At 42.7% G+C, this 10240-nt stretch overlaps 1 protein-coding gene across 1 annotated transcript in view; it reads left to right on the top strand.

Moving 5' to 3' along the window:
- The first annotated feature begins 453 nt into the window (after positions 1 to 453).
- The window catches only part of si:ch211-57i17.5 (usherin), a 29828-nt gene continuing 20041 nt past the window's right edge, over positions 454 to 10240 (top strand). The window contains exons 1-2 of the mRNA XM_046061298.1: positions 454 to 1376; positions 3901 to 3959. The gene's annotated coding sequence lies outside the window, so the exon portion shown is untranslated. The remainder of the gene's footprint in view (positions 1377 to 3900; positions 3960 to 10240) is intronic.

Genomic DNA, 10240 nt, shown 5'->3' with positions numbered 1-10240 from the left:
TCAAAATCAGTGTTCTTCAATTATGTATAGAAGCTTCCTTCGCCATGACAGATAGAGACAGCGACGTCACCTCACAAGGCCTGACCTGCACGTTTATTTGACGTCATTTTTCATTTTTCAGTCTTTTAAAAACTATTTGTAAGATAGAAATATTTACCTTCTGAGCCATGACCCTCTAATTTCCAAGTTTTGCAGTTTGAGAAGCAACATTATATATTTAACGCAGCCCTGTTCTTCCCCCATTTACATTGATCTGAAGTGGCACTGTTGACAAAACCTGGACCCATCACATGGAGACAAAACTCAGAGTTTGTAGTGTCCTTATGCTACACACACAGAACATAACAGATAGTTAGATATACATTTGAATATGGTAACATAAAACATGGCCTATACAGTTATTACTTTACAAATATACATACACATATACACCCAAGAAGTAATTGTCCAGTGCATTTTTTAAATTTGTGTCAGGGAGAATGTAAACAGCAGTAAGGTCATAATGGTAATATTGTTTTCTCCAACAGGATCTCAACCTTTTTTTTACTCGCAAAAAGTTTTTGATCATCCAGTACTTGATGTCACTGATACAGTTGTCGAGGTCATTAAAACGGCTGAGGATATCATGGGAAAATGAGCAACTGAGCCTTGTGGGACCTCAAAGAAAATGTCATAATTGCCAGTTTAAAAGTTGTCAAGAGACACAGAGAATGTCCTGCCAGTTAGATAGGAAGAGAGCCCCTTTAAGACATGGCCACATTGCCCAAATGAATTTTCTAGTTTACTGATTAAAATGCTGTGGTTGACAGTATCTAAGGCTGCAGTCCGTTCTAGAAATACTAGGATAGAAGGTTTGTTTGCAGCATTGTTGATCTTTCGATCACTGACTGCTTCAAAGCTGTTTCAGTGCTGCGGTTGGTTCTGAAGCCAGATTGATCCACATTATATAGATTGTGGAGGGGCAGGTAATTATGCAGTTGTTTGTAGACATCCTTTTCAAATATTTTACTAGGAAAAGGGATATTGTAGATTGGTCTGTAGTTGCTTATCACAGATGGGTCTAAGGGGTTCTTTGGAAAAAAATTGTGGAGGTGCAGGTGGAGGAGTTTAGCTGCTTTATCACCTCCTTGGGATCATAGAGGTAGTAGGTGAAAAATTATGCATTGTGCCCACAGTAGTGTGATGGTGTAGGGGCATTAGATAAACGAAAGATGACTAGGGTTGGAGATCTGAAGGCATCTGAAGGAAGTCTGTGAATAATGTCAGACGAGATGACCTGGGCAGTGGCGGATGGGGGACGCATGGCTGGCTGTCCAGCAGAAGGCAAACGTGAGGCAGAGGAGCAGGCGGTGATCTTGAGGTACAAGAAACAAAAGGTTAGTCACAAAGAAAACACTAGGAAGCAAAGGAGAGATGATGAGGCAGGAGCTCTGAGTTGATTGAGCCTGAGATGTCAAACTGAGTTTTCAGTTCTTAAACAGCTGATCAAAACTAGTTCAATCAACCCTGAGTGTGTTCACTGAGTTAGTACGTGGGGAATGAAAAGAAAACTACAATTCACCATGACAATAAGTAAATAAAAAGCCAAGTCTCGAATTTAGTCCAATGGCACTAGAAATATGAATTCATACTAACACAGACCATTTCATTTATCTAAAACAACTGTAGTGGAGGAAGGACTAATGACTGAACACCATTACATTTGATTCAGTGAAGCACATTCATTGTTTTATAAAGTGCTGATATCCTTCTGTATGTTGCATTGGATTTATTTAGCTGATGGGCACAAAATGCAGGTGGCAATAACTGAAGATGAAATTATGAATCAAACAGATAAGACAGTGTACTCAAATACCTGTGAATGTAAAGTCACAGTCCAACCCATTAATAAAGATTGTGGTGATTTGCAGTAGAAAATTCATCTAGGTTCAAATTGACTCTATTTTACATGCATTTTGAAGACTATCTGTAGATGTTCAAAGACTTTGGAACTCCATTTAGTCCATACCCAACATTAATCATGTTGCATACAATTTTGGTTACTGTTTTTGTTAAAATCTAACTAGCCGTTACTAAGCCTCTAGTGTCGAGTTTATGCCCTAACTTAGGAGAGAAGTAATTGTTGCACATCTGAATAAAAACTCAGTGTGGCTTTGAATATCTTTACTAAAATCTGCAACATACATAAACAGATCGAAACAATGTTATCAGCATGGTCAGTTCAGACTCACGTTAAGTTACAGAAATGCACTGCCATGTTGAGGCTTCTCACATAACTCACTAACAGTATACCAATAAAGGAAAACATTTGGCACAACTCCTACATTATACAGATTTGTATTGTAGCTCCTGTTTATTACAGCTGCATGTACAGTCATGTTACAGGCTTTACAGACACAATTTCTTATATGTACCACCACAAGGTCTTAAGTGGGTGATACATGGACTATTTACGTCTACTTACTTGTGTACGTTCCGTTCATGTATTATGTCTGCTTGCAACATACCTGCAACATACACAAACAGATTGGTACATTGTTAAGAGCATGGTCTGCACTGCCTTGCTGAGGCTGCTCCTAACATAACTCACTAACAGTATACTCCCTCTTGTGGTAAAACTGGGATCTATCACTTACTTTTTAACAATGCCCTGCTTGTGTACAGGACACTGGAGCACAATACATAATTAAACAATACCAAAAAGCAAAGGTATCACAAAACAATACATGAAGAAACACACTGACACTCTAAACAATATGTAAGGGGGTGCATGTGTTATGAACCTAAGAACCCATTAACCTTACATAATACAGAGCTAGTGCAACCCAGAACCCCAAAACAAACACTAGGAAATAACTGATGACAATCGCATTAATCACCATTCACTCCCTGGTCAAATGACATCTGCAGTGATGCAAGTAGTGTCCTCTGTTTCGGATTAGCAGATGTCTATCAGGCCTCAACGTTACATCCATACGTGTGTAGTAATAATACCATACTAGGTCTGCCGGCTGAGACTTCATAGCTGCGCTGTTATGTTTTTCAGAGCACACAAACACTGTAAACACACACCTGTCACCTGCCCAGCACAATGCTATTACCCAGAAACACAGCTTCTACACCTTATCTTTACAGTTTATACACACAGCCCTCAGCAGGGTTAATAGCCGCATTTAAAACCTGCATGTACCGACAGTAACATAACTCATGCATGTCAGCAACAGTTAGCCTAATATAGCTAACTTGGTAATGTTATCATATCTTACCTGCTGTACTGTCCACTGCTTTCTCGTCAGATGGATAGCATTCCTTTCACTGTTGACTTTGTGTGTGAGGCCACATGGACAGAAATGCTGTACACCTTTAGTTATGGTATTATAAACGATCTCTTAAATAAATGATCCTCTCTCCAACCCTGCTCACTTCCTCTGCTTGCTTTCATGGCAGTGTGCTGGCAATCAGAGCTCCCCCTGCAGTCCATAAAGTGCCTCTGCGCCTCAGCCCTTCCAAACCCTCCCTGCAGCCTTTGGGCCACGCCTCCTCATTTGCATACACGACTCAATCCTCAAACATCAAATCCCCAAAACCCCAATCCTAAATGGCTAAATGACAAAATGCCCTATCCTAAATACCAAATCCCCAATTCTAAATACCAAATTCATTTTCGACTTCGCCTTTTAGTTTTTGATTTCGACTTTTAGTTTCGGATTTCGACTTTTAGTTTTAGTTCTGACCAAATAATCCCTCCATACAACAGAGCCTAGTTTCACCGATATAGGTTAAATATGATATGAAAACCCCTCCAGTTGGGAGATTTTCAAGTCAGATCATTTGGGACTGTGTAATTACTATGTTTGTATGGTAAGTATTTAATGTTTTATACTTTATCTGTTTTAATAGATCTGTCCTCTCAAGTGTACCTGAGCGCTGAGTTTCCCCCGAGCTTCAAAGACATTTCAGTAAGATGTATCCTGAAATATACGAGGGACTAAAAATGACATATCTATAAATGAATAAATAAATAAATAAATGCAGAAAGAAATAATTAAATGCAGAAAGAAAATAAAATAAAATTTATTTTGGAAATTAAAGAAGGCTATTTCTGTATTTATTTATGCATTTCTACATGCATTTATTTCTGTATTTCTACATATATTTATATATTTATTTCTACATTTATTGATTTATTTATATATTTATTTATATATTTATTTCCACATTTATTTATGCCTGTGCGGGTATGCTATTTGAGTGGGTGGTGCTGACATCAGTCTGAAGCAGGATTGGTTATAGCGATGTGATACAGATTACAGATCTACTACTACTGTCTTGACTTCACTGGAGAGTGGGCTGAAGCCAATTCTGTTCCGCTGCCACTAGGAGCGCTAAAGAAAGCGGTCAGGGCAACACAGTCACTGGTCCAAATGCATTATCACAGTAATTCATTATTGCATATATCACCAGTATACTTTTTATTTAATGGTATAACATTACATTAACACTAATTTATATTAGTTACTCATTCAGGTTGTGCCTCTGCAGTATAGCATCAGGATGCCACTGTGCTAATATTCTCCTTCAAGCTTCAAGCCAGCCTCCTCCTTGTGTGTACCAACCAATACACACGCCAACATGTGAACGTGGGAGTACTGGCAACTACTTTTTCAATTCAAGCACTGGATGTAACAGTTGAAACTTCCTGTTTTCAAGCTGGTCAGCCACATCCCACAGCAGGTCTGCCAGCAGCCTCCCTCTTGAAGCTATTGTGTGAATTAACTGTCTATTATACTACAAGTCAGCAGTAAGTCTGAACATTTAGAGTGTAAAGTTAACATTTAACACTACACCAGACTAAGACATGCAAATCAAGTTCTACACTAAAAAAGATATAACATTCACTGTTATTCATAATTTACTCTTATTAATTCACTCTTCATGAGTGTTAAACCTTTTCATTGACTCCTGCAAATGCTAAAATTCACTAATATTTACTCACCGTAACGGTTATTCTGGCCAAACACCTTGTTGAAATAAAAATCTAGTGTTTTACAATTTTCTACTTTAGCATGTCCAGCTTACACTTAAAACAAGTAAAAACTTTTATGTTTGCAGGGGAAAAAACAACAACCACCATAATATCCATGTAATCCATACAATTTATTACAAATAATAATTTAGTTTGTAGTTCTGTTTCAGTGCGACAGCTCTCTTAGCACTCACTATTATACTGCACTGTAGGGCTGAAACGATTCATCGATTAAATCGATAAAATCAATTAATTAAATGCTTCGACCCAAATTCTTTGCATTCGTTTAATCCATGTAACTATACAGCACAGTATTTCGCAGGGACATTTGTTACTGTCGCACATCGTGCTTACGCTGTAAACACGACGTGATTATGATGGAGCTGTTTGCAAAGTGGAGGAAGAGAGAAAAAACAGCGAGGGACAAAAAAAGAAAGTGTCCAAAGTATGGGATTATTTCAAGCTAAAGAATAAAACAACTCTGTAATGTCCGTCCACCGTAAAACAAAATTTATGTCGCCTCAGCAACAGCACGACGGTACCTGACCAGAAAGAAGCCGGTGTTCTGCCAGCGGACCACAGACAAGTTAACAGTAACAGCAACTTTAGCATTTAACTGAAATCATGACTGACTGTTGAGTTGACGCCAAAGTAACAGTGCTGACTTGGTTACGACATCAAGCAGTGGCCTGGTGGACTAGCAAGAGCTGGAAGAGGTTGTCCCCTTGGAATCAAAGTGTAGTTCAGGAGAGAGAGGGAGGAGAGAAGAAATAAACACCATTTGTTGGTTTTTCACAACTAAAGTGTAACTGGGTCTTAGTCATAATCCATGGACTATGGTGAAAGAAATGGGAATCAAGTTTACCGTTGTCAGAGCTGATCCACTGAGTCATCCCATATGAAAAGCTCAAGGTTAACCAAAGGATATACCCCGAAACACACTCAGCGATACTTTTTAACCATGATACTAATCATGGGTCACGTCAAATCAGTGGTAAAAACATGATATTGCCATATAACTCACAATTAGTGTGGGAATTATTATATTAGAACTTCATATTTAAATTTCACTGAATAAACTATTATTATATACTAATATATCACTATGTGAAAGAAATTGGGCTCTGTAACAAAACAAACATGACTTCTTAAATCTCAAGAATAAGATTTGTAGGCCAGAGCATCTCATAATGCAGTTTTTTGACATTTCACCTTTATCAAAAAAATAAAAGGGGGGTGACCACGACATGAACCGAACCGTGGCTCTCTTGTTTTTTTGTTCAGCCATCCTAGCAAGCAACAGACCAAATAAGAAATTAAGCGAACGAGGGCACGAGGAAGGCCTGAACGATGAGAGGAAAATCTTATATATTCAGATGATGATATCACTTGCCATAAATAAAAAAAACATTGAAGTGCACATATTGGCTGCCTGGTTGTTTTTAAATTCAATATAGGGTTTGTGTTGTATATTCTAAATACAACAATATACAACTAAAGAGCAGCAAAATTAATGTTAACAACAGCAAAGTCAATATAAAGCCAACATCTGACACGACAGTACTGAGTGATGTATACAAAGAATGAAGAGATCAGTCTGTTTCAGTCTTTCCTCCTGTTCTCTCTGCAGTCATTTAACGTTACTGCCAGTGTGACAGTTTAACTGGTGGAAATTAACTGGTGATAGTCCCAGATGTGTCGCAGGCGTGAATTTTAGGATCCACTGACTGCAAACGTCCCGAAAACTTTATCTACGTAATGTATTGTCATGTAGATATATGCGAGGACTGTGAGCGTGATCATGGAGGTAACTGTGTCGCTGTTCAAAACACTGCAAAACGTCAATAAACCGTCCAAAAGTGCAAGCTGTCTTTCTGATTTGTGCTACGGTCGGTTTACATGTGTTCTTACATGTTCTTAAGGGAAACAGGCTGAGGTGTTTTTACGCACAGATGGACCGCAAAGTGGAGACGCCGTTAGCTGCGGCAGAGCGCCCAGATTAACCTGTGGATACAGCTTCGTACTATCGATCACGTTTACATTCCGCTATCTTTGCAATCGTTACCAACATTGTCTTGCCAGTCAACATTTGTATCATGTATCGTTATTTATCTGACGTCGAGTTGATGTGAGAACAGTTTGTCAGCTGTGGCCACGGTACATGCTCAAGTTAACTTGTGATCCAACAGCTGTATCTACCGTCGCTCGTGTCCCATATCACTCACTCCTTTAGCAAACACACACACACACACGTTGAAAGCAGGGGGTGTAGAAACTAAAATCAGCTGAGAATGTGGACTACGATGTAGCACGGTCTGTGCTCACAGTTAATTTAGCCACCACTGTCACACCAGCAGGTAACCTTACCTGGTAAAGGAGCAGCTGGTACGTTTCAGCCAGCAGCGGAGTTTACAACAGCGTGCCAAATTGTAAGCTACAGGGCAAACTAAGCTAAACAGTTAGACTAATGTTACAGAAAGACCGCTTTCAATTTAGCTTGTTTTTAACATTTGGCTAACTTTAATTGCCAAGCTAACGTTAGCTGTGCTTGTAACACACAAGATGACAGACTGGAGGAGAGAGCAGATTAAAATAACGCTTTCTACAATTTTACACTGCACACAGGTGGATTTGTAAAGTAATATAATTTTAGTCACGGAGGTTTTATTGCACATACTTACACTAACGAGCGTAGCAGTGGTAAACTGGTGTAGTTTAGAGCTCGCTTCCTAACACGGTGTACACCGCGGCTTCGCCCTCTGCTGGCCGCTGTGTGTGTGTGCAGGAGCCGACACAGAGCAGCAGAGGCTGCAGCCTGAACGGTAACTTACGCTGTAGCCCCGGGCCAGTTCAAGACCGCGTTTCGGTGCCATCACTAATAATATTAGTTTTCTTATTCATCACGTTTCAAGTTAGATCAGTTTTAAATGACACTCTTGGGACATGAGGTCTGCATTAAAGCACAAGCTAGACTGTATAATGTTACCTGTATTTAATGTTCTGAAATGCTCTGAAATTTTCAGGTTTTGAGAAACTTGGAACCTAAAGTCATTAAGGTCCTGCTGCTGGAGCATCAGTTGTCATGTTGCATTAAATTATTTTTTAAATTGAACTATAGTTTAGCAGGTTGGATTAAGTTCAGGCTTTTTACTTTTGCGCATCCAATAATGGCACATTGGAGCTAACATTAGCCATCAACTCTGTCAACTCTGTCAGCCCTTCGGAATTCTGTGTTTTAAGACATACAGCCAGCTGCATGGTAGGTGGACATCAATATTCTACATTGCTGCTTCTATTGAAATGCAAAACAATGATTTAATAAGTCATTTAGAGACACTAACCACAGACATTCAATGAGGAAAATGGCGCAGTAAAAAATCCGGTTGGTTGAAGGTTGAAATCCGAGAGAAGGAGTTGGGCGGGCCTTCCCGGTGTAATTCTTCACTAAGTCTTTTAACTACGAAAAACGTCTCGGGTTACGTATGTAACCCTTGTGACTGCGTCGGTGACGACACTATGGGAACGCCCCTGGGCGTGGCAGGGCTGAACTATGAATGAAACTACTCCAATCCTATTGGTGTTACTAGAACGGTACTGTGTGACGGCGTAACCGGAGGGGGTATATAAGCACGCCGGCACATAAGACACATTAGCCCCTTTCTATGAAGCAAGGCACTCCAGGCGGGGTGAGGTGTGGTGGGCCGACGCAGTGTCTCGTTCCCCTTCTCAGGGAACAAGGGTTACATATGTAACCCGAGACGTTCCCCTTCGAGGGAACTCGAACTGCGTCGGTGACGACACTATGGGAACGAGATACCCACTTAGGCCGTGCCGAAACCCCGCCTGCCCCCAACGTGCAGAACCTGATGGCACGACTAGGAGGAGAGCGCACGGGTGCCGGGTGCAGAAGGCAGGTCCAGACTGTAAAACCGGATAAAAGTGTGAGGGGTGGCCCAGCCAGCCGCATCACACAAATCCTGGAGTGACGCCCCTGCGAGGAGGGCCCTAGAAGCCGCCATACCTCGAGTAGAGTGCGCCCTTACGGCCATAGGTGAAGGCAAACTGCGCACCTGATAGGCCAGGGAAATAGTCTGAACGATCCAGTTGCTGATGGTGTGTTTAGAAGCGGGGAGCCCAGCCTTGGGGGACCCGAAACACACCAGCAACTGGTCTGCTTTCCTCCACCGGGAAGACCTCAGAGTGTAAATACTCAGTGCTCTGACAGGGCAGAGCAGATGAAGTCTCCCGTCCTCCGCCGTCACTTGAGGTGGACGATGAAACGCCTGCAGCACCGTGGACCCTGCCAGTCTGGCCGGAACCTTAGGGACATAACCTGGACAAGGGTGCAGGATGGCCCTGACCCTCCCCGAGGCAAACTCCAGGCATGGGGGAGACACCGACAGTGCCTGGAGATCCCCCACCCTCCTCAGAGAGGTGATAGCGAGGAGAAAGGTCATTTTAAGGGTCAGGTGCTTGGTCTCAGCCGACTCCAGGGGTTCGAAGGGGGCCTCAGCCAGCGCTTCGAGAACCACTGCCAGGTCCCAGGTGGGAACGCTGGAATGAGTCACGGGTCTCATCCTCCGGGCTCCACGGAGGAAGCGCACGACCAGCGGAAGCCTCCCCAAGGGCCCATCACTCAGAGGGGCGTGGAATGCTGCAATGGCAGCCACATATACTTTGAGCGTGGACGGGGAGAGGCCAGTGGAGAAACGGTGCTGGAGGAACTCCAGTATCACAATTACCGAGCAGGTAACTGGGTCCACCGCCCGTTCTCTGCACCAGGTGGTGAACACATTCCACTTTAGGCCGTACATCCTTCTCGTGGACGGGGCTCTGGAGCTGAGCAGCGTTTCGACTGCTCCTGTCGTCAGACCCGCCTCTAAGAACTGCGCCCCCTCAGGGGCCAGACCCAGAGCTGCCACAGGGCGGGGTGTGGGTGAAGGATCTGGCCCTCCGCCTGGGACAGCAGGTCTTTCCTTAGAGGGACCTGCCAGGGCGGGCCCTCGAGGAGCGATATTAAATCCGAGAACCACACTTGTGCCGGCCAAAACGGGGCTACTAGTAGTAGGCTGACGCCGTCCTGGCGGACTCGCTCCAGAACCCCCGGGAGCAGAGTGACTGGGGGAAACGCATACAGACGCAGCCTCGGCCACGTCTGTACCATGGCATCCAGCCCTAGCGGGGCTGGGGGTGATAGGGAGAACCACAGGGGAC

The sequence above is a fragment of the Micropterus dolomieu genome, linkage group LG10 (assembly GCF_021292245.1).
Source record: "Micropterus dolomieu isolate WLL.071019.BEF.003 ecotype Adirondacks linkage group LG10, ASM2129224v1, whole genome shotgun sequence".
In the NCBI taxonomy this organism is placed as follows: domain Eukaryota; kingdom Metazoa; phylum Chordata; class Actinopteri; order Centrarchiformes; family Centrarchidae; genus Micropterus; species Micropterus dolomieu.
Note: the sequence above shows the minus strand (reverse complement) of the source record. Positions and strands in the feature narration are given on the sequence as shown.